This window comes from Cebus imitator, unplaced genomic scaffold, assembly GCF_001604975.1.
Source record: "Cebus imitator isolate Cc_AM_T3 unplaced genomic scaffold, Cebus_imitator-1.0 Scaffold257, whole genome shotgun sequence".
Taxonomy (NCBI): Eukaryota; Metazoa; Chordata; class Mammalia; order Primates; family Cebidae; genus Cebus; species Cebus imitator.
The window spans coordinates 53959-78753 of NW_016107572.1; the positions used below are offsets into that span (position 1 = coordinate 53959).

The 24795-nt window shown below is 34.7% G+C and overlaps 1 long non-coding RNA gene across 1 annotated transcript in view; it reads right to left on the reverse strand.

The window, feature by feature from the left end:
- Positions 1-19539, reverse strand: part of LOC108283239 — a 29226-nt gene extending 9687 nt beyond the window's left edge. The window contains exons 1-2 of the long non-coding RNA XR_001816730.1: positions 19358-19539; positions 6213-6387 (exon numbers count right to left, since the gene is read on the reverse strand). This is a non-coding gene — a long non-coding RNA (uncharacterized LOC108283239). The remainder of the gene's footprint in view (positions 1-6212; positions 6388-19357) is intronic.
- Positions 19540-24795: the final 5256 nt, after the last annotated feature.

Consider the following 24795-nt stretch of genomic DNA (forward strand, 5'->3'; position numbering starts at 1 on the left):
AAAAAAAAAAAAAAAAAAAAAAAAAAAAAAAAATTCTTGAACATAGAAAGTTTCCAAAACAAATAAATGTGGTAAAGTTTGTGTGGGTAAATTCTATTTTATTTGTAATTAAGCAGAAATAATTAAAATAAAAAATCTGAACTAAATGTATATAAAATGCTTACTATTACATAAGTAATATTTTTGTTTTTTTTCCTATGTGAAAAATTATCATAGAACTTTTCAAATGCTTGGCAAACATTCATTGGGGTGGAGGGGGAATGTGACACAATTAGAAATAATTGTCTTCTAAGACCTTTTCTCTAAACACTGGGAAAAATTATAATATTTTACATTTTAAGTATAATGAAATCCATAAGAGTATAATTTTAAAAGAAAATGACAAAGAAAAAGAGGAGGAGGAAAAGGCAGAGAAGGAATTAGAGGCTTTCATATACAAAAGCTGTTTGAGATATATATATATCTATTTATACATATATATTTTACTCATTTCTGTAATGTTATGACAATTGTTTTATAGGATCACATATTGTCAAGAGAATTCAAAACCTGCCTTTTCTTTGTCTGATTGTGTATTTAAAAACTGAATATTTTTGCTGGGTTTTTCAGACCATGAAAAAAATGCCACAACTCTTTCCCTACTGAAATGCCTCTGCTTAACCCATCTTTCTACATCATTTCTTCTTGTGTTAATAACTGGATCACACCAAACCAGATTACGCCCCACAACACATCCAAGAAACATAACATAGATTCCCCATATCATTTGTTACTTCCCGGGCCTTAATTTCAGTTGTGCCTGTTCCCCGTCCCCTCCGTTGGCAAATAGATCAATTTGAGGTGTCTGCTTTATTTCTGACAAACATATGTAAGCATTTATTTATGGGTTTTCTCTTAATGCATTCCATATTAGAAAAGGCCAAGAGTACAACATTTCTTTAAAAATTCAAATTTCTTGAGAAACAAGGAGGTGGTGAGGGGGAGGGAGTGTTAACTTGGCAGACTGTGTTTAAAATATTTTGCAAGAGGAGCCCCCTGAGGAGCTGTCCATTAAACTCCCACCATTTTGCTGTGAGTAGTGAATGTTTTTCCTGGCTCCGAGTGTGATTCTTAAATGTTCTCACAGGTTGAAACAAAAAGGAAATAACTGAATGTATACTTGGCTATTCATGACTGAATTATCTCTATTTATTATAAGGAGGATTTTTTTCTTGCTAGAACTTCATACTTCCTTTTATTTTTCTTAGATAAAACATAATATGTGGGTAAGTTTTAACACTATTCCTCTAAGAATATCAGAGAAGGAACATTGCATTGATGCCATGATTTTTTTTCTCTTGTCTGCATTTGCCTGATTTTGGAGTGCTATTCACAGTCGCAGGAAAGCATTCACATCTTTGAAAAGCACAAAATAAATTCTGTTCACTGAGTGGGTAATTGTTCAAGGTCATCCATTTATTGTCTTTGTCTTGATTGTTTGAATTAGTAGTTAATAATGGTGCTGAAATGTGAATGAATTATTAGCAATGGGGCATATTTTGGGGAGTGTCAGGAAATATTACAGGGCAATTAAGGTTATCCAATCGCAAAGCTGTGTTCCCAGCAGATGTCTTGTAATTACTGTGTTTAAGGAGTGTAAGGCCTAAACTAAGATTATAGCTTTTATATTGTCTGCCTTTAGAAGTCATATTTGGAATTTATTCACTTTATTCTCCTGCCCTTTCCCTTTTGTTCTGATTCTGTCACTTACATTTTGATTTAAACATAGTCTTTTTATAAATTAAAATAAGCATCAGCAGATAGTATGCAGTATAGATGTTTATAAAATAGGAAAATGATTGCAGAGACATTTAAAATGACTATTGATAAATAATTTATCTTGATATTATTTGTTATTCACTTTTTAATTTTTGGAATTCAAATATTTTTAAATTCCAAATCGTTTCATAACCTGGCATTTATGAAAGTGTTGCCTCAATGTATTCATACTTAGCAGGGTGGTAAAAGTCCTTCAAGAAATGTTGAGTTACGTATAATTTGGGAGCTTCTAAGTTTTAAGAACAACACTCATTGCACACTTAATTTCTGCTTTCAACATTGACGTGTCACCACTGGAGTTGTTTCATTAAGTTTGTAAAGGACATTAAAATAAGTGGAGTAAAAATTGTTATGTCTCTAATAATAAGTATTTTTGATTTGCAGATAGAGCCTTAGGAAACAGCACCACATGCACTGTTCACATCTGCTGAGTATACTCGACACAGTTGCTGTGGAGAGATGCTTGAAAACGCTGCTGCAAAATACACTTGGCTTCCTCTTACTGACATGTTTAGCCTTACAAGGCTAATTAGACTATTGCAAGAAAGCACTCATGCTCAAATCTGAACGTTGATGTATTTGACCAACTCATAAATTGTTACAGGACAAAGAAAATGAGTAGATGGGGGAAAAACTTCGCCAAGTTTCCTTCTTTGTAGATTGATATCTCTCCTGAACTATATAGATAGTTTTAAAAAACTGAAGAGTACATAAATAAATACAGAATGACTGAATGAGCATTTGGAAAAAAAGTCAAGCATTAAAATCTGTAGGTCTCTAGCTTACAATTATTAAAACTTTCTCAGTTTTGTACCTTCCATAGAATTGAATAGATTATCTTGCTAATAAAATTGCCACTGTTAATAACACCTGTGACACTTCGGATTTTTTTACTGTATGTAATTTCAACATATCTGGGAAATACCAGTTAGAGCTTTCCTAATAATTTTTGTATAAATTATTTCAAACATAAGTTTTCTAGAACTTTTGGAATAATTTCCTGAGTCATTGGAAGCCTTTAAAAAATTGGTTGCTGAGTCTTGAATTTCTCCTTATAAATGGCAAAGCATGAAAATATTTTATTTAGAACATTTTGGCCACACCTCCGATAGCTTCATTATGCATATTAGCAGTAATATGCATCCATATTTATGCAATTTAAAAATATTTGCTTAAAATTCATCAAGCAATTCTTTCATACTTACTCTATGTATGCATTGTGATAAACATTCACAGAAGTATGCCTCTGAGTAAGACACAGGGATTCTCCCCTCAAGGAAAGAGGGAATTTTGTCGTGTGGATCAGATAGGTGTAAGATACATACTGTGACCCAAAACAAAATGTTGCTAGTGTTATATAATAACTTAATGCACTGTGGGAACATAGGAGGAAGGATGATAATATGTCAATTCAGGTGACTGGGGAAGTTTTCCTGGGCCTTTCCGTCTTGTGTATGAAAAAAATAGAAAAGAAGGCAGGTGAAAGAGGGAAGAGCAAAAGATAGGAACTCCGGGCCAAGAAATGGATTTTGGGGACTTGCAGGGGTAAAGGTGGGGAGGGGTGAGGGGTAATAGACTACATATTGGGTAGAGTGTACACTGCTTGGGTGATGGGTGCACCAAAATTTCAGAAACCGTCACTAAAGAACTTATTCACGTAACCAAACGCCACCTGTGCCCCCAAAACCTATCAAAATTAACAAAAGAGAAATGGCTGGAAATGTCAAAGGATTGTCTTAGTTAGAGATGAGAAAATAACCTTTCACGGCTAGGATGTAGCTTTATAACATTGATTAATAAAGAAATAAACCCTAGTTAGGTTGGAGTTAGACTACATAGAGCCTTAAATGTCACACGGAGTTTAACGTGGTCAGTCAGTAGTTTTGGGCTATGAACAAGGAAGTGAATGAGCAGATCTGTGATTAGGAGATAATTTTGGAAACCCTGTGAAACATAGGATTAAAGGGAGAGATGGATGATAGAAAAATCAGCAGGAGCTCATATTGCGATAGTTCAGTTAGTGACAGAAGAGTCCTAGAAGCCAGTAATTGTGTACTTCAACATTTTCCTTTGTATTTGCTCATGTTATCTTCTCAGATAGAAAATTCTCTGCTCCTTAACCCCATTTTTTCAATAAAATAACCCAAAAACAACAAGAAAAATACCCGCCAAAGCTAATATGTATTAGTTGTTTAAAAATCAATAACTCAAAATAATAACCAAAACTCTGGCCCCTAGGGACAAAAGAGGGAGAGAAGACACTGAAGTGTAATGTAAATACAAATTCTGATATAATTTTACTGAAAGGAGGGAGATAATAGAAATAAAAATATCTACCAAAATAAAATAGAAAAAGATTCCTTTGTCTTTCTTCAGCCTTCTTATTACTAGTGTGTATTACTGCTCTTAATGGTTTCTTACTATGTAACATTAAAATGAGCACTTTTGCACTATGATACCAAATGCCCTCCGCTCTTCTCTCCCTCCTCTCAATAAAATTATATCAGAATTTGTATTTAAATTGCCACTTCAGTGTTCAGTACTCAACTTTGTAAAAGTTGTGTTGTATTATTCACTTATGAACCAAGTCATTTACTAAGATCTGTACCCTTACCTAAATAACCCTTTGCCTTTTCTTTTTCCTAGATCGCTACAAACACTGAAACACCTATAAAAATTGTTTTGTTTATGTTTGCTTATGGTCAGTCTCACTGGGTAACATGTTATGAATTTATTGGTTCCTTTTGTGTTTCCTGGAGATATTCATTGCTTTTGTCTTCATGCTCTCAAAAACCTTGGGCTTTCTAGACTTGCAGAATGGCTGACGTATTCGGATTTCCCTTCATCATTATTCCAGGAATTCTTTGAATTCTTTTCAACCTCTCCTGTGTTGTAATCATTTTTCATTAATCGTATGTCTTGTTTATTTATTCCATTATTTTGGTGATGTATATCTTCCCACAGAAGGGTGAATCACAAATACATATTTTTAGATCTAACATGTCTGTAAGTTGCTTTACTTAATCTTTGTCTTCTGATTAATTTTTTAAATGGAGCATAGAATTCTAGGTTGGAGTTAGTCTTCTTTCAGAAGTCTAAACATTGTTATAACTCCCATATGTGACCTCTTTATCTTTGTAGAAGTTTTTAGCATCAAGTATTTATATGTATTGCCCTATAATTTCAGAATGATATACTTTTGAATATGTTTATATTTATTTATTATGTAGATTCTTCAGTGCCATTTTTCTTTATTTATTTAGCAAATATTATTGGGTATTGTCACTATGGTAGGTACTGTTCTAGATGTTAGTGAAAAAAAATGATCTATATCCTTAAGTTCTCGGAAATTTCCTGTATTTTTTTTAAGATTCAATGGCTGTGGGATGTAAGGAGATTCCAGAGAGAGTATAGAGTGGGAAGAAGGCCTGGAAGACAACACGAAGAGGAAAGGAAAATCATCAATTAAAGGTTGATTAAAAATGTCAGGTAAGTAAGATGAGACTCATTCATTTGCTCAGTCACTCATCCAACCTCACTCTTGGGAGCCTGTGGCTTTTCTTGCACATGGCTCCTGCCGTTCATGGAAACGAGCCACTTCCCTGTTGTTCCCTCCCTTGGGCAATAGCAGAGTGCCTGTGGTCAAAGCGTGCTCACTTGGCCCCTTGGCCCCTCTCTAGCTCAACTCCAGGGATAGTGGCTAGTCCATATATCTGTTATTCCTATATTTCTTAAAATTATTTTACTGCCTGTTGCAACTTCCCCATTACTCCAAACCTCTGTTACAGTTAAAAAAAAAACTCATAAACTTCTTTCTTCAAATTACCCTGTGGTTTTCCTCTCTTGATTGGATCCTAACTGATTTGTTGGATAAATAAAAATCAAATTATAAACATGTATAAAATTATTACACCCCCAGATCATAATGTTAGTTATTTTTGGACATATTGTCATATATTGTTTATCTGCATATTTTAAGTCCTTACAATAAAAATATATGTTACTGTGAAGAGAACTATCAACATACTTTTGTTAAACCCCAAATAAAATATTTTTTTATTTACCTGTAGATGGTAATAGAATGACCTGCAATTACCTTCAATTACTCAGTATGATTTAATTTAGTCTCCTGGTGCCTTGTTCAAATACTGTGTGATGAACTTGGAGATAAATAACCAACAGAATGAACCCAGAGTCTTGGTACTGTTTCCAGTACAAATTCATGATCCAAAGTAATTTACTGATGCATTCATGTTCATGGAACATGGCAAGAAATTATTTTCGGAAGTAAGGCAGATATGCAATACAAGTATTAGGGTTTCAGCTTTCTCATTACATGGAATAATCTTCCTCGTCTAAAACTTTATTGGTTTCCACGTCTAATATATATTTACAGAGACTGGAGGGAGGGTTACTTAAACCTTTTTGACAACTGAATTTGAATTTTAGTTGAGGTCTTATGAAAATCAGACATTGTATTGATCAGAAGTAATCTAATTGAAAAAGATTCATCATTTTAAAATTTAGCTTCCATTGCTATCTGTTTATGTGTACCCGCTTACAGGAATTCTGAAATGAAAATGCTCTTTCTTTAATAGAGAACCTTAGGAAATCTAGGTAGTTGCACTAAAGGTCAGTAGAAGGGCTAGGGGACACCCAGTGAAACTGGAGTCGTTCTCTTAAAGTTTGATTTGGACTATAAAGTGATTTTTTTTAATGGAAATTTTCTTTCTCTCAGAAAATGCATGATTTTCACTTTTAACTTGACTCAAAGTTAACTTCCAGTGATAACTCTGACATTAGTAAAAATCCTGTGTTACTATTATTTTTAAAGCACTACTGCTAAAACTTAATATGCACTATATTCTATATTTTATTTTACAATAAAGTAGAAAAGTTCATCATGTGCATTTAATTGTTTCACTATTTCTTAAAATAATAATTTTACTATAATCTCAAAATACAACTGTAGTATGTTAGCAGTTAATCTTGCCTTTCCTGATTCAACCTAAAATTTCTGCCCTGGAAAAACAATTCAGCAGTTTTTATCAGTGTACCTGATGGTAGCCTCATGAATGAAGCAAAGGCATGTTCTAGGACTAAAACGCAATGCTTTAAGAATGAGAAATGTCACAGAATTAAAATAATCAGACACAGAAAAAGGACTAAGTCAGTTTTGTTTAACATATCACTGTGCAATGTTATGTATGAAATATATAGGCTTGGGATGAAAAACCAGGTGGACAACTCAAATTCATTTTATGAACTATGCCAGACACCAGCTGCTCTTGACAATATTGAAACTCAGATTGGAAGCTTTGCCATGGAGACCACACACTTGATAGGAACAATTTTCTCTTTTTCTTTTTAATGTGATTAGTACTTTTGATATTTTCCACTTCATAACATCAGAAAAGTCATTCAAAATATTCATGAAGATATTATAATTACTTATTCTGGAATAAGAACACATTTGTTTCATTTTCAGCCTTAAGTTGTTCATCTTTAGTTATTGGTCCGATTTTTCTGAATTTAGGATAATAACATCTTGTCCAATCTGTTGTCATAATAAAAAAGATCATTTGATGTACGATTTTGGTTAGCTTCTAGTTTGCTTTGTCAAATTTAGAACCACTTGAACATCGTGGTTTCTAAATTTAGTCAAACCCTTTGAGCTTTAAGTCCCGTTTTGGCGCTGGCTGAGCATGAACTGTTGCTTTGAAAAAAAAAAAAAAATTTCTCTTGGCACTATCAGAATCTAGACGTGTGCACTGCACAGACCTCCTCTTATTTAAAAGAAATACATTCACTTTTATTTGAAAGTTGGGAGCTCCAAGAGGATAAATAATAAAATGAGAAACTTGAAAGAAATAGGTCATATTTTAAAACAGCTCTCAAGCAGAATTAGGCCTTTGGGTTTAGGGAATGGTATTATTTTAAAAAAGAGAGAGAGAACCATTTTAGTTATTTTAAAATGGGCTTGATTTAATTTATCTCGGAAAGTTAAAGCGAACTCTGTCTGTTGTGTTGCCATTGGTTTGGTGTTACTAAGAAGGCTCTTGTTGAACTATTATATGTTTCATTAAAGACAACTTATTTGTCATACTGTAAGGGATAATCAGAATATATATCCCTCAAAGTCAGTGGGTTAATTTTTCTTTTTCACACTTTTGCAAGAATTTTAATATATAATGATAATGAAAATTAACATTTATGGCTGGGTGCAGTGGCTCACGCCTGGAATCCCAGCACTTTGGGAGGCCAAGGTGGGTGGATTACTTGAGGTCAGGAATTCAAGACCAGCCTGGCCAACATGGTGAAACCCTATCTCTAGTGAAAATACAAAAATTAGCCAGGTGTGGTGGCATATGCCTGTAGTCCCAGCTACTCAAGACGGTGACACAGGAGAATCATTTGAGCCCAGGAGGCAGAAGTTGCAGTAAGCCCTGATCGCCTCATTGCACTCCAGCCTGGGTGACAGAATGAGACTCCATCTCCAAAAAAAAAAAAGGAAAAGAAAAAGAACATTTACAAAGAGACATATGAGGCAAGGTCCTAAGCTCCTTATATGTATTAATTCATTTAACACAACTACCCTTTAAGATAGGTATGATTATTGCTCCCAATTTACACATGACAAGACTGAGGCTCCAATGGTAAACTTCCTAAATGTCACACAGACAGTAACACAGGAAGTTGCACAGGAAAAGCCAGGGTCAGTATCTCAGTAGGATGAAATTTAAAAACAACAATGTTCAGGGATCTAAGTTTCCCCCTCATTCTGTCCACATCAAGCAAGTTAGCCTGTGTTTATGAAGCAAAGGTTTTTTTTTTTTTTTTTTTTTTTTTTTTTTTCTCAACTTGTGCATTCTTTACACACACGTGCAGAAAGCTTATGTAAAACCTGTCACACCTAATGTTTAAATTGTGGCATAACACAAGGTTGTAAGTTACTAGAAGTTTTCTAAAGGAATTTCGCTTGTCTCTGAAACTGCGTATTCTGTCAACCTGCTTGGAACTTTCTGGGAAAACACGCACACACAAACACACACACACACACACTCTTGACATGATTCTTTGTGTTTCCAGTCTCAGCATGCTCTTCCTTCCTTGATGGCTCAAGTCTAGGCTGGGCATTCCTAGTTTATGTGTTCATCCTCCTAATATTCTCTATAATATTTCCCTGTATACCTTGATATCTTCTGTAGGCTTCATGCACAGTTAGCAAACGCTGGCTGTAAGCAAATGAATAAAGGACTTGCTGTAACAAAGAGAGGTCCTGTTCCTAAGAGATGACTCTTTAAACACAAACAGGAGAGAATATTTTGTAGACAGACTTCTGAAGGCAGATACACTTTTCCTTCTATTTGAGAATAACTGAAAATCTGGTTAGGGAAGGCCCAGAGGAGTAATCTTTATGTTTACTGCCCTCTTGTAAGATAAATTCGGAGTTGGTCCCCTAAAGAATTGGGAGGATTAAACTGAAATGCCACCGAGATCCTCTCTGAAAACACTTTGGGATAACATCTCCAACTCTTATGATCTCCCCACTGGCAGCAAACAAAACAGAACATTTAGATACATTTACTGTTTTACAGCAGGGTGGACCTTATGGGTAAAACTTCCTAAATCATATTTTCCTTTGTTATTTTAGTCTTAATTTATTACTCTTAGTTTTCCTTCATAAGGATGCTGCAGAGCCAAGAGACTTCTGAGCCCTATGGGAAAGAAATTTTTCAATACCAACCACCGTTCCCCATAAAGAGGTAGTCACTTTCTTTCTGTTTTTTTTTTTCTTTGTATTTAAGACTTCGCTTATAGCATTTACTATACCTTCTTATAGTGCAGCCATAATATTGGATATTCAATAAATGTTGTATTGAATTGGGATGAATATTTCAGCTTTTACCTTAAAACCTCTTTCTTATAGTTACAAACTGAGTGCAAAGTGCACCAATGGTCTCCATTTTATGTTGGATTATATGTGACATTTCTAGGAAGTGAAAAATGCAGGGAATTGCAGGGGCAATAATTCGTTGAGTGTTGGAGATAGAAATATCAACAAAATGATATACTCCAAGCTCATCCGCTACTTAACGCTGGGTAGTTGGGTTCTATTCTGTGTCTTTAAGTTATTGTCACTGCCCCGTCATAAATTATAGTGACATACACTATAACTATTTCTGACATTCTTCTGTAGCAGAGTAAGCAGAATCACCAATGTCACATTTTCTGTGCAGTTCCCCGTAGGCGGAATGTTTTTTAAAAAATGGGAGTTTGAAAGAGTATAAAGGGTGAAAGGGCCATAACAACCCAAAATAAATAAATTTGTAAAACTCTATCATCATGCGTGCATTTTTTCACGTGCTCTAGTGTGTACACCTTTTCTCCCTACAGAGATAGCTGACAGAGGATATAAATGTTTATGTATCTTTAAAACAGCCACTATTCTAATAATCTAGACGAATAAAACTAAAATGTTAGTATACATGACCACAGCCAGAAAAGTCAAGAAATCTGCCTCCCCATACTCCAGATTAGCTTGAAATTTTTTCTCTTCTTTTTTCTTCTTTGAATTCTTATTTTCTAAACTGGAGAGTATGAATTTTGCAAAAGTACTTATTATTTACTCTTCTCTACAGGTTTTGTTTGTTTCAGAAAAATTATGTTTTCTTAGAAATTTGCTTTAGTGAGCAAATCACATTTAGAATATCATCTTGCTTAAAAGGGGCACTCAAAATTTATTAAATTAATTAATGTGTGTTACTACATGTAAATGCACCTATTTGATTATACATGTTTAAATAAGAAGATTTCAAAGAGAGATTGTAAAGAGATGGATCATGTTTGAAATGCCTTCCAGCTCTAAGCTCCTTCTTTGCCATCCTTTTTGGGTCATCTTGTCTAAAACTTCAAAATTAGTATCTGAATGCACATGAAGCTACCCTAATCTTTACACAGCAAAAAGGAAAAATATAATTCATAGCATGTGATAAACACTATCTGAAGTGTATTAAATATGAAAAATATTTGGCAGAATATACACAAAACGAAATTGGGTTTATCTGGAGAGGGTGTGATGGGAGAATCTGTATAGAATTTAGTTTCTTCCATTAGATTTTAAGTTTTATACAGCAAGGCCCTGCCTGTTTTGTTTTCTATTGTATTTCTAACTGCTCATATGGAGTTTGACCCATGGTACACGCTCAAGAATTACTGATTAAATACTATTATATTCATTTTTCTTCTGTATAGGTCTTTACAAAGAGAAAATATTATTTTTCTAATCAGAAAAATAAACAATAAAGTATCTTTAAAACAACTATGTGAAATAGCATATTATTGAACCTCTGTAAATATTTGTGGAGTGATTGAACCCAAGCAAAGAGCATGAAACTAGTCATGTGGGCTGTGAAACATGAGCCACTGTCTTCAGCAGCCTGAAGACCACACCTTTTTCATCAGGGTAAAACTGAACACCTAACACAGGCATGCCCAGGTCACCTGTGTCAGTGCTCTTCCCACTGTTTCCTGTCATTATACTGATGCTAGAGACCAGAACTTTCCAGTGGGAGCTTATTTGATATATCTCCACTCCACTTCAAATGAATCCCTAACTCCAGGTATTCACTTTCCTTCTTCTACAGAGTCAGAGAAAGAAGTGCCATTTTCTTTCTTTCTTTCCTTTTCTTTCTTTCTTTCTTTCTTTCTTTCTTTCTTTCTTTCTTTCTTTCTTTCTTTCTTTCTTTCTTTCTTTCTTCTTTCTTTCTTTCTTTCTTTCTTTCCTTTTTCTTTCTTTCTTTCTTTCTCTCTCTCTCTCCTTCCTTCCTTCCTTCCTTCCTTTTCTTTTTCTTTCTTTCTTTCTTTCTTTCTTTCTTTCTTTCTCTCTCTCTATCTCCTTCCTTCCTTCCTTCCTTTTCTTTCTTTCTTTCTTTTTCTTTCTTTTGGCATTTCTTTTTATTTATTATTGGGCTCTGGGGTACATGTGCACATCCTGCATCCTGCAGGATTGTTGCATAGGTACATACATGCCATGGTGATTTGCTCTCTCCAACCCCCACCCACCCGCCTGTCACCTACATCAGGTATTCTCCTGGTGTTATTCCTCCCCATCCTCCCTTTTCCCCACCACGCTGCCCCTCCTCTCGCCTCCCCTCCACCCGCCACCTAGCCCAGTGAGTGTTGTTCTCTTCCTTGTGCCCAAGTGTTCTCATTTTTCATCACGTGCCTATGAGTGAGAACATGCAGTGTTTGGTTTTCTGTTCTTGCGTCAGTTTGCTGAGAATGATGGTTTCTAGATTCATTCATGTCTCTATAAAGGACATGAACCTGTCATTTTTAGGGCTGCATAGTATTCCATTGTGTATATGTGCCACATTTTCTTTGTCCAGTCTATCATTGACAGGCATTTGGGTTGGTTCCAGGTCTTTGCTATCATAAACAGTGCCACAACGAACATACGTGTGCATGTGTCTTTATAACAGAACGATTTACAATCTTTTGGGTATATACCCGGTAATAGGATTGCTGGGTCAAATGGAATTTCTATTTCTAGATCCTTGAGGAATCATCACACTGTCTTCCACAATGGTGGAACTAATTTACACTCCCCAAAACAGTGTAAAAGTGTTCCTTTTTCTCCAAATCCTCTCCAGCATTTGTTGTCTCCAGATTTTTTTAATGATTGCCATTCTAACTCACATGAGATGGTATATCAATGTGGTTTTGATTTGCATTTATCTAATGACCAATGATGATGAGCATTTTTTCATATGTTTGTTGGCCGTATATATGTTTTGTTTCGAAAAGTGTCTGTTCATATCCTTTGCCCACTTTTGAATGTATCTGTTTGGTTTTTTTCTTGTAAATCTGTTTTAGTTCTTTGTAGATTCTGGATATTAGCCATTTGTCAGATGGGTAGATTGCAAAAATTTTTTCCCATTCTGTTGGTTGTCGGTTCACTTCAATGATTGTTTCTTTTGCTGTGCAGAAGCTCTTACATTTGATTAGATCCCATCTATCTATTTTGGCTTTTGTTGCCATTGCTTTTAGTGTTTTAGTCATGAAGTCCTTGTCTGTACCTATGTCCTGAATGGTGTTGCCTAGGTTTTCTTCTAGGGTTTTTTTGGTGTTAGTTCTTATGTTTAAATCTTTAATCCATATGGAGTTAATTTTTGTATAAGGTATAAGGAAGGGGTCCAGTTTCAGCTTCATGCATATGGCTAGCCAGTTTACCCAACACCATTTATTAAACAGGGAATCCTTTCTCAATTGCTTGTTTTTGTCTGGTGTGTCAAAGATCAGACGGTTGTAGATGTGTGGCATTGTTTCTGAGGCCTCTGTTCTGTTCCATCGGTCTATATCTCTACTTTGATACCAGTATCATGCTGTTTTGATTACTGTAGCCTTGTAGTATAGTTTGAAGTCAGGTAGCATGATGCCTCTAGATTTGTTCTTTTTGCTTAGGATTGTCTTGGCTATGCAGGCTCTCTTTTGGTTCCATGTGAAGTTTAAGGTGGTTTTTTTCCAGTTCTGTGAAGAGGGTCAGAGGTAGCTTGATGGGGATAGCGTTGAATCTATAAATTACTCTGGGCAATATGGCACAATATTGATTCTTCCTAACCATGAGCATGGAATGTTTTTCTGTCTGTTTGTGTCCTCTCTCATTTCCTTGATCAGTGGTGTGTAGTTCTCCTTGAAGAGATCTTTACATCCTTTGTTAGTTGTATTCCTAGGTATTTTATTCTCTTTGTAGCAATTGTGAATGGTAGTTCACTCATGATTTGGCTCTCTGTCCGTTGTTGGTGTATAGGAATGCTTGTGATTTCTGCACATTGATTTTGTATCCTGAGACTCTGCAAAGTTGCTTATCAGCTTAAGGAGGTTTTGGGCTGAGACGATGGGGTCTTCTAAATATGTGATCATATCTTCTGCAAAAAGGTACAATTTGACTTCTTCTTTGCCTAATTGAATGCCCTTTATTTCCTTTTCTTGCCTAATTGCTCTGGCTAGAACTTTCAATACTATATTGAATAGGAGTGGAGAAAGAGGGCATCCATGTCTAGTGCCAGTTTTTAAGAGGAATGCTTGTAGTTTTTGTCCGTTCAGTATGATATTGGCTGTGGGTTTGCCATAAATAGCTTTTATTATTTTGAGATATGTTCCATCAATACCTAGTTTATTGAGAGTTTTAGCATAAAGCGCTGTTGAATTTTGTCGATGGCAGAGTGCCATTTTCTATCTCAAAAACACATGTCTCTACCTACGCCTGGGATCCAGTCCCTGTGTTCCAGCTCCAGGGCCTGATTCCACCAAGCTGCCCTCTTGTTTCTGGAATACAACTCCTTACCATGGCTATCCCCATCCATTCCACAACTGTGCATGATTCATGTCTTCTAAGAATAAAAAATAAGGCTGGGTGTGGTGGCTCATGCCTGTAATCCCAGCACTTTCTCCGGGAAGCCGAGGCAGGTGGATCATGAATTCAGGAGATGGAGACCATCCTGACCAACATGGTGAAATCCATCTTTACTAAAAAAGTACAAAAATTAGCCAGGCGTGGTGGTAGGTGCCTGTAATCCCAGCTACTGGGGAGGCTGAGGCAGGAGAATCCCTTGAACCCAGGAGGCAGAGGTTGCAGTGAGCGAGATTGTGCCACTGCACTCCAGCCTGGGCAACAGAGAGACTCTGTCTAAAAAAAAAAAAAAAATCAAACCTCCAGCACCCAAGTAGCTGATCAAGCCACTGCCCTTTAATAACTTCCCTTTGCCTTCCCAAGGTAAATTATTCACTGAAAATCTGGGTGGTATTTGAAACCTGTGGGGAAGCTGGTGAGGTGGAATGGTTAGTGGTTTTGAAGTAGCCTGCAAACCAGCAAGATACGATCCAATAGGTTTGGCTGGACTGCTGCTTCCCTGGCCACCGCTGCTGACCCTACTCCCAGTTCTGACTGTCGTATTCACCTCGTCATTCCCCCTGTTGCCTGTGACCAGCCATAACCTTCTCATGGCTATTTTCACGACTACATGACAGAGTTTTTCCAAGTTTTACATTACTGTAAAACCAGACAAGGTTTTGTTTCCTGATCACCCCCTTTTTCCTTATATCTTACACTTCAGTTTCTGCTTCCACCATTTAATAAAACAGCTCTCAGAAAGAGATGATCAAGAAACTCTTACTTGCAAAACAGTGGTATTCTTCAACTTCATTCTGCTTGTCTTCTCTGGATTATATATTACTATGGACTAGAGATCACAAACTGGCACCTGTGGACCAACTCAAGATTGCAGTGTATTTTCCATAAGAATATTGTTTTTAAATATGTATGTCTTTTAAAGTCAGTTATTTGTGCGTGTCACATGGATTTCACTTTGCGTTTGTCCCATGTCTTATTACTTTAGACTTGCTTGCTGCAATATTTACCTGATTGCTCAAAAGATTCACCTTTGCAACTCTTACTTAGAAGATTCTCTCCTTTGAGCGACTCCTCGACTCTTTCTTTGTGATTTGTAACTACCTTTAGAATCACTGTTTCTGTTTTTCTCTCTCAAGTTCTTCCAATTCTGCTTCCTCATCCCATCTTTGAGATACAGATACTTTATAAAGATTTGTTCATAGTCTTTGTTTTTTTCTCTCACTACACTCACTTCCTTGGTAACTTTGCTCAATCTAATACTCTTAACTGTCACCTTTACCTAATGACTTCCGAGAATCCACCTTTCTCCTCCTGACTGCCTGTGAGTTCTAGCATGCATTGTACATCTTCAGCAGCAATTCTGGAAACCATTTACATTTGGCATATATAAATTAATATTTTTCTTGTGGTCCTAAAACCTACTCTTTCTCCAACATATCTTTCTGGTTATTACTAACCTCCTAATTGTCTAGATTAAAAATGTCAGTTATTACTATTATCTCTCTCTCTGATGTCTCTTTATTGTGAACTTCCATTTATTTCCATCTGTCATATTTCTTTATGGTGATTTCCACTCCCCTTATATGATGCTTATGAAAAAATCAGCTTTTCTTTAATTTGATAGTGCTGTAAAAGGGAGAGTGAATTTTTTTTAATTACACAAAATGATACATACCCAATATTTTCCTAGACATACTACTGTTATTCTTTTTAAATATATCATCTTTTAAAGATGGTAACTTATGTCTACAAGGTTCACCTTTCTTCCCCTTGATGAGTATCATGAAGTCTCATTTTCCACACCTGAGTGTCTCAAAGACCCACCTTTCCTTCTTGTATAGACATTCCCAAACAACATCTTACAGTTCACGTGTGTATGAAGGGAAGTCTGTAATTTTGACCTAGTAAGGAACTGGTGAGTTACTGATCACCCTTCCTTTTTGTAAGTCAGTTTAAGAAACAAAAGTTTCATTTTAAATTCTAATTCTACAGTCATTATTATTAATACTCATTATTACTCATTACTAAATACTCATTAATACTCATTATTAAATTCATTATTTCAACAAGTTAATATATTAACTTTTATTCCTAAACCAATTATGTTTTCCATGTTCATTTTATGATTCACTTCCAGATTAAACTTTCTGAAGCCTCTAAAACTTAATGGAAATTAAGCTTCCTCTACTATTCAGAAATGTAACAATGCTTTCCTCTTGTATGTAAAATATAATGTTCAGCACCAGTGTAGGGCATTCAATTCTTTCCACAACTAAACTGCTTTTCCAACCTGATTGTCCTGTGTACACGTGTCACAGGACACATGTGTCCTTCAGCTAAACCAGAACTTTGACCTTCCACCCTGTGGTGGATAGGCCCTATCGTGGCCCCCACCATCCCCATCTCCTGATATTTATGGCCTTGAATAGTACTGTCCCTGAGTATGACCATGACCTGTGACTTGTCTCTAACCAATAGGATACAGCAAATAAGATAGGAGTAATGTGATCACATGTTAATGATTACATAGAGAAGATTGTGTAATCATCTTATAAAGTTTATTTTTTTTCCTGGCTGGACTTAAAGAACTGAACTGCCATGTTGTAGGCTGTATGCTGGATGACCATTGCGACAAGGAACTTAGGGTGTCCTCTGAAAGCTGAGAATGGTCTCCCGTGGAATATCAACCAGACTCTGAAGTTCTCAGTCCTTCAACTGCAAAGAACTAAATTTTGCCAACAAAAAATGAATCCTTCTCCAGTTGTGGTTTAGATGAGACTACACTTCAAGACAAAACTTTATTGCAATCTCGTTCACCCCAGAGAACTCAGCTAAGTCCTTCCCAGGTTCCAGATGCACAGAAAGTTTGAGGTAACAAATGTGTGTTATATGAAGCTGCAAATTAGTGATAATTTTTTACTCTGCAATAGAAAACTACTTCTTACCTTTCGCTTTTGCGTTATCCCTGAAAAGTCTTTCTTTATGTGATCATATATTTTAATTCTACCACATATTATAACTCACTGCCAATTACTCTAAGAAGTTTCCTCATGTCTTGGGAAGCAATCTGTCCCATCTCTCAACTCCAACATCACATTACTAGATCTGCTTCTACGAATGTACTTCTTTCCCATTTTTATTTTGGGTGCTTATCTTCTCATTTAGACCACAACCTTCTAACAGGCAGGATTTGTATTCTATTCATCTTTAATAACAACGGATCCAACACATTGCTTTGAATATATTAATAGCTCAATAAACACTTTTACTAAATAAAATTTTATAAAATATTTGAGCCTAAATATTTCAATGCTGGGAAAATTAAAATATATGCGAACTTGCTGTTTCATAAAATAACAAGTTTAGTGGGCAATTGATCAAGCTGGTAAATACTGCAGACAGATAGACTGAAACTTCTAATTATTTATTTTTTCAAAATCTGCTCCAACTCCTTTGAACTGTGAAATGTAAGAGGTTATTCTAAAGGAATGACACAAATGCATAATATTAGAAAAAAATTAGAAATTAATTTTTATGTAAACGATAATAGTTTTCTAAAGGTTTTATGAGGGCCTTATTATTAAAATAAAAGGAAAGCAGCTTAGCTTTATTTCTCCATGGTCTACAATATTTGTCTTCTATTAGTAATGAACATTCTATCTACTATACTCATAACTGCTGCCTGTATTGGCAGAATGATTTTCATTAACACACATAAACGCACAAAAAAAAATGTAACCTTGTTTAATTCTTAAAAAAATCTATAAAAATAGCAAGTGAAATGAAAGGAATTTTCCATTAACAGGAAGATAGTCTAGGGCTGTGCTCATGCTCCATGGAACATCCATGCTGTATGTGAAAGGTAGCAGTGCTTTCCTAAGAATTGCTAAATGGTAAAGAGAATTGGCATAATGTTTAATATTACATATGGTAATTTATACATGCATGTTTTCTTCTAGGAATGTGTCTTCATATACTAGTTTGGTCTATATTGAGAAATCATGATTATTATATCCTTATTCTATACTAATTAACTGATTTCCTAATAGCAGTAAGTACCAGTGTATCAAAGATATAAAATTGTTCTGAAAATTGCTTAGTTGTAATGAAGACTCAGGACACTTTTCTAAATTTTCATTTATTAAATATTATTTATTTGAAGAATTGCGGTTTTAAAAAAGAGCATTTTTAGATCTGTACTATATAATCCTGGCAGGACCAAATATCATACCAAATGTGTTTGATAAACAGCTCTGAAATGCTCAGAATAGGAGGAAAATGACCTTTTGTGATCAGAGATTTAAAAGTGGTATTCTATCTTAAGAATATGAGAAGGAATAGGAGCTTCACAACAAATTAATGCTTTAGTATCTAATGGGCTTCCTTTAAGTGTAAAACATTCCATTAGCACTCAGAAACTGCCATCGAATCAGTCTGCATCAGAAGCATATTCACTGGCTAGAATTTGTGTTGTCATTTTGGAATATTACTTTAAAGCCTGAGTAGTAAACTCTGTGAAGTGCTATTGTCAAAAAAGTCATAAAATACGTTATTTAAAGCAACACATTAAATTCTACATTATTGTCAACATACTTTTCATAATGCTGTTTGCTAAAATACTTTTAAAAATTTACCAATTTATTCTCAATAGCTTTTCATTGAATGGGACATTTTTAAAGCGTATACTCTAATTTTGTGCCTTTCTGCAAGGTGATAACTTCAAGATTATCATTATAATGAGTATATTCTTTAAAATGTAAATGTCTTAAATTCAATATGCCTATAATTTTCTGTGAATCTACACATATAAGTATCCACATGTAACTCTTATGAATATAGATTTGATCTCCTTTTCCGTCCTACAACCACTTTCCAGCAGAACAGCTAGAGTCATCCATTTACAGTGAAACCCAGGTTATGCCATTCTTCTACTTAAAACACTCCAGTATCTCTCCACAACACTTAGGATAAACCAAATTACTTGGCTGCTCAACACTCTACTTGATTGGTCCCTGCCTCGGCCTCTCTAATGTTAATGCCGATCATTCTTCCCTAATTCAGGGTGTGATTACTATACTGGTAACGTTCTGGTCCTTGAATGTCCTTGAATAGCTGAAGATTTACCTCTGCATTATGGTCACAGCTGCTCCCCCTTTATCTTCTTGTGCTTATTTCCTTCTTGACACACAAATCTTAGCTTAAATATCACCTTATTAGAGAAGTATTTGTTGGTCACCAACCAAAAAGCAGTTGCCATCTTCCAGTCATTACCCATAATGTCACCCTGCTTAATTTTCATCTGAGCTGTCATCCTTTGTGTATGTATATTTATTTTGGTTGGGTATCAGCCACATCCAACCAAAAGTAAGCGGCATAGATACAGTGCCTGGCATTTAGTAGATGTTTTGGAGGAATGCGTGGAACGTTAAGATACAGAGGGCTTGCTGTAGCTTAATTTTGGCTTTTTCTCTCATTTGCTAGGTGACTTTAGCCAATTACTCAAACTTTCTAGGCCTATTTCCTCATCAGTAGAAATAAAATTATCATATCTATTTCATGAGGAATTTTGAATAATAAAGAGATACTATGTATTCCATATATAACTTGTTGATTGATACACAGAAGATAGACTAAAGAAAAACTGTCTGTTTGTACTGGCAAAATTAGCAGCTATTTATAACTTGTTGATTGATACACAGAAGATAGACTAGAGAAAAAATATCTGTTTGTACTGGCAGAATTAGCAGCTATTTAAGTGTTGTACGTGTGTGTGTGTGTGTGTGTAAATATATATATATATATACACATTTATATGTGTATATATGGAGAGAGAGAGAGTCTCATCTTCAATATATTATATTTTTGAAGCTATTTTATGCCATTTATGGATAATTTAAAACAAAATAACACTTATGAGAATCAAAGTTGTGAATGATAAAAGAAACATCAAAAGTTATATTTGTATTTAAAAATAATTTTCTCAACTTATTTGTTAGTAATTTTTCTCCTTAAAATGGATCTGTATTTTATTGCAAATGTAAAAAAAAAATCAATACAGAAGCACATAAAGTTTCAAAAGTACTTCATGATCACCACCTTAATTTTACAATTACAGATTTTATTTTACATTGTCTATGTTTTAATGAAAGCATGTGATTCAAAAGCTCCTTTACTTTTATTGCTCACTAGAGGATTGAAAATCAAAGTATTTTTGAAAATCAAGTGACTGGTGGGCTGATGATAAATGTTATTTAATGAAAGACAAATATTATTTTTAAATGTTTTAAAATATAACTAATATGTGAGAATTGGTATTTTTATAAATATTTTTATTTGTCTAGAAAATTTGATTATCTCACATTTTTAATATATGCTGCTGTAAGAGCCTTGTTTTGCAACATTATTGGAAATATGGTCTCTAAACCTTCATTTAAAAAGTTGGCTTTTACATTGAAAAATCTAAAAAAGGGGACTTTTAGAAAAACTTCAAGGTTAAGGGAAGAAAAGTTATAAGAATCAATGAAGTTACAATATTCTAAGAAAATGACAGGTTGCTGTCACTGATATATAAGCTAGACCAATCTGTTTGGGTCAACGCGCAAATATCAACTTAGGGAAGAGATATAACAAGAAAGAAGAAGTTTTGTACACTAGAAAGCCACATAGTAGCCTGAACTTTTCAGAGAAGATGGGTGTGGCTTATGGATTCTTTAAAAAAGCAAAGTCATCACACTTTTAATATAGCACATAGGGCTTTCCTTAGTAAAAACGTATCTTTCTCCTAAATCAACATTTAGACATATAGTCAACTATAAAAAGAAAGGCTGACTACCAATTAACTGACTCTTTTATGCCACCCAGGCAAGCTTCTCAGTTACATTTGTTATTTCAGAAAAGTACATGTTAGACTGAAGAGGGAACCCACATGGGTTTTGGCATTCTTCTTTTCCCCTCAAGCAAAACATGAAAGGCTTCATTGAAAAGAAGATCAAATAATGAACAAACTGAATTTGTTATAATTGTTATTAACAATCTCTAATAGTTTTGTGTCTTCTCACACAGTTTAAAAAACAGTGTTAATTCAGTTCATACTATTTAAATTACATACAGTGAGATGCTTCAGAAGTATCAAGTTAAACGAGTATACAAAACTGAGGTCTAAAGCAGATTGATTCAGATTAAAACTTGCATTCCAATGCTGAGTTAAAATAGTAATTTATAGAATAAATACACAGAGATTACTTACCACATGCCAGGTGCTGAGACACAAAACTGAACAAAAGAAAACCCAGCCATGGACAGGTTCTACACATACTATATAAAACCTTCCATGAACATCTCTGTACTTGGAATTGGAACTTTAAATAGCTTACCACCAGAATTTTATTTAGAACTTACAATAAGAATCTATATAATTCAACTGAACTTCGTTTCAAGATTTTCACCTCTTTGTTTCCATGTGTGCTGTACGGTGGAGAGGAAGTATCCTCCGGTGGGTAAGCACGCATGCCCTAAAGCCAGGTGGCCTGCCACATTGCTTCCTATCCATGCAACACTGGGCCCTCTCTGACCTTCGGCTCCCTCATCTACAGATGGAAGGTTATAATGATATCTACCTTCTAGATTGTTATAAGGAATAAATTAAGTAACACTTGTGTGATACTTAGGTTAGAACTTACATTATAAGTACTCAACAAATGCTCATTATTATTATTGCTTAGGCTGAGGAAACAGTTAGGTAGCAGCAGATTCTCTCGCGTAGCGCATAAGAGAAGGACGGCGGGGGGCAGAAATCCATGTTGTTGGCATTCTCTTCTTAGAAAACAAGAAAGTGAATCATGAATGGAAGGATTTGTGCTTGTAGTTCTAATATCTTGCGTAATTTTAATCAAAGAGGAGGACTACATGTCTCATTAAGTTTCTGCAATCATTTTTCACCAAATTAAAATAAAAACACTGTTGGAATTCAATTTTCAAGCGAAGCCCAAACTAACTATAGGTATAATTTCCACTCTTAATCGTTTTATGATCCAACTCTTATGGCAATATTTGGGAAGAATCTTCCCTTTGGGGATCTCTTTCTTATTCTGTGTCACCCTTATTACTATTCCTTAAAGAAAATGAACAGTTTGTTACTAATAAAATTATGGAAAATGGCTTTTGGAAATAAACTTGAAAAGCAAGCATGAGAAATATTTTGGAAAGTTTTTCTTTTAAGTGGCAAGCTATTGTTCTATTATAGATATAGGCAAGGTTAAAGAAGTTCCATACGGCTTAAGTACTAGTAATACCGCCAATAATTAAAGGCTGCCCCAATATCTCTACTTAGCTATGACACTATAATCATAATTATTTTAGGACTGAAATTAACTATAGTTTTTCTCTAGTCTAACCCTATCATTTCACAGTTGAAGAAACTGAGGCTTGGTGAGATACATTTGCCCACCCAAGACCACTAGGCAAGTTGGCAATGGAAAATGGAATGCAATTCACATCTCTTTCCACTAAGAATGACACCCTTGCCCTTGACCACTTGACATCTTGCAATAATGGAAAAGGTATATACATCTTGAGTATTTTGTTACCAACCACTTTTTCTTTATTTTCTCTAGAAATTATAACTATGAAGAATTATAATGAAAGTGAAGACAGTGGTAATCTGGATTGACTTTTACTTTCAGTTCAAGTATATTCTGACCCATATAAGAATTCATCTTTTTCCTCCCCCTTGAAAATCTGTTGTATTTTTCTCTTCCCCTTAAAAGTTTTAACAAATAATAAAGGAGTATCTCAGAAACATACACAATGACATGCACTGTTTTCATGTTGTGTTTTTATATCACTTCAAAATTTCAAGTAAAACTTAAAAGCATTTTGTTAATATAACAAGTACTATTTTCTTCCCATTATACCACTCAGGCACATGGAAATTGAGGATATACTTTAAGTATGATTTTAAAAGTTAACATGAAGTTAAATAGGCTTATTTTACTTAAACATGCTGTCTCATAGATTAGCTATAATAGAAGCTGTTTAATCTATCTTTCTCTATACGTTTATCCCTTAGTCAATTGTGTGTTCCCGATAAATCATTTTGGTTTTCTTCCCCATTTTTAATCTTCAGAGTTTTCTTCCTTAAGAACAAGAGTCAATAAGCATATTATATGTTATACATTAAACAATTAATGGAATGGATTAAGATGGTTTTATTTCAGCCTAACACTTAAGAAGGAAAAGAGAATCAATGTTGCCTCTTCAGTTTGAATAGGTTAGCTTTATGTGTAGGCAAAAAGGCAACTGCAGTTATATTATCTGATTATTTGTAAGACTAAAGATAAATTAGTGCTCTGAACAGAGTCAGTCAATTCTCTTCCATTTCCCTTTCTAGTAAATAGAACGAAGAGAAGATTATTTTCAGAACATTCACAAAGCTGCTGGCTCTTTGAATAGGTAGGTGGTTTATTGGGCATCTGGGTGGAGCGTAGAAAGAAGCACTGAACTAGAGGAGGCAGAAGTGCCAAAAAAGTATATATTTGTGAGTCCTGTTATTTTGTCATTTTGTCTGAGACTGGCCCTTACCATGGTCTTTTTTCTTAGGTTTTCATGACATATTTTCTTTGGACATGCCTCAACTAGACATGTGTAAATAAGATTTGTTTTAACATATTTTCATTCCACGTTTGCATGTAGACAATGAGCACACTAGTTAAAATAACTTACTTTGCTGCCTTAAACCTTTCATCAAGGCAGTTGGAGATTCCACACCATCAAGACAAGGAGTTTGCTCAAGCTCGAGGCCTGCTCTGTAATACTTCTTTATAATTACAGTTATGACTTTGTTCATGCTGGTACACAATGTAATGCTCTCTATTCGACGACTGTTGGAATTTTGCAATTTATAGTAGCTTTTATCATTATATCATGGCCATCCATGTTTCTTATGTTTCTTTTAGCCTTAAATGCCACCTTTTCTGATATTCACATTGAGTCTTCCACTTTCTTTTTCTTTATATTTTTTCTTATCTTTTTGTTTACACCTTGACTGTCTAATTCTCCTTACCAACTGTTCTAAGCGTGACTTTGTAAACATTATGTACATTGGTGTTATGTTTACTCAATGTGAGAGTCTACCTTTAATGGCAAAATTCATTCCATTCTCATTTAGAGTAGAGATTAGTATATCTCACGTTGATTACTGGCTTAAATTTTTTATTTTCTTTTTTTCTTTCTCTTACTGTTTTATTTGAGCAAATTGCTATTTATTTTACTTTTTCTTTTGTTTGTTTTGTTTCAATTATAGTTTTCCATTCTCTTAATGTTTTTCCCTTTTCTTGCTCTTCTAATTAGATATCTATGACTCTACTATTATTTTAAGAAGATCAACTATGCTCCCAATTGACATAGACATGCAGTGCTAATCAACACTCAGTGTTCTCCGATCTTTCTCGCATTCCTCAAAACAATAACAAAGGAAGATGAAAACCTTGGAAATAATTATATTAGGTCTCTCCACTCTTTGCAAGATGCCATTTCAATTTGAAGATATTTTTTAAAAGACAGAC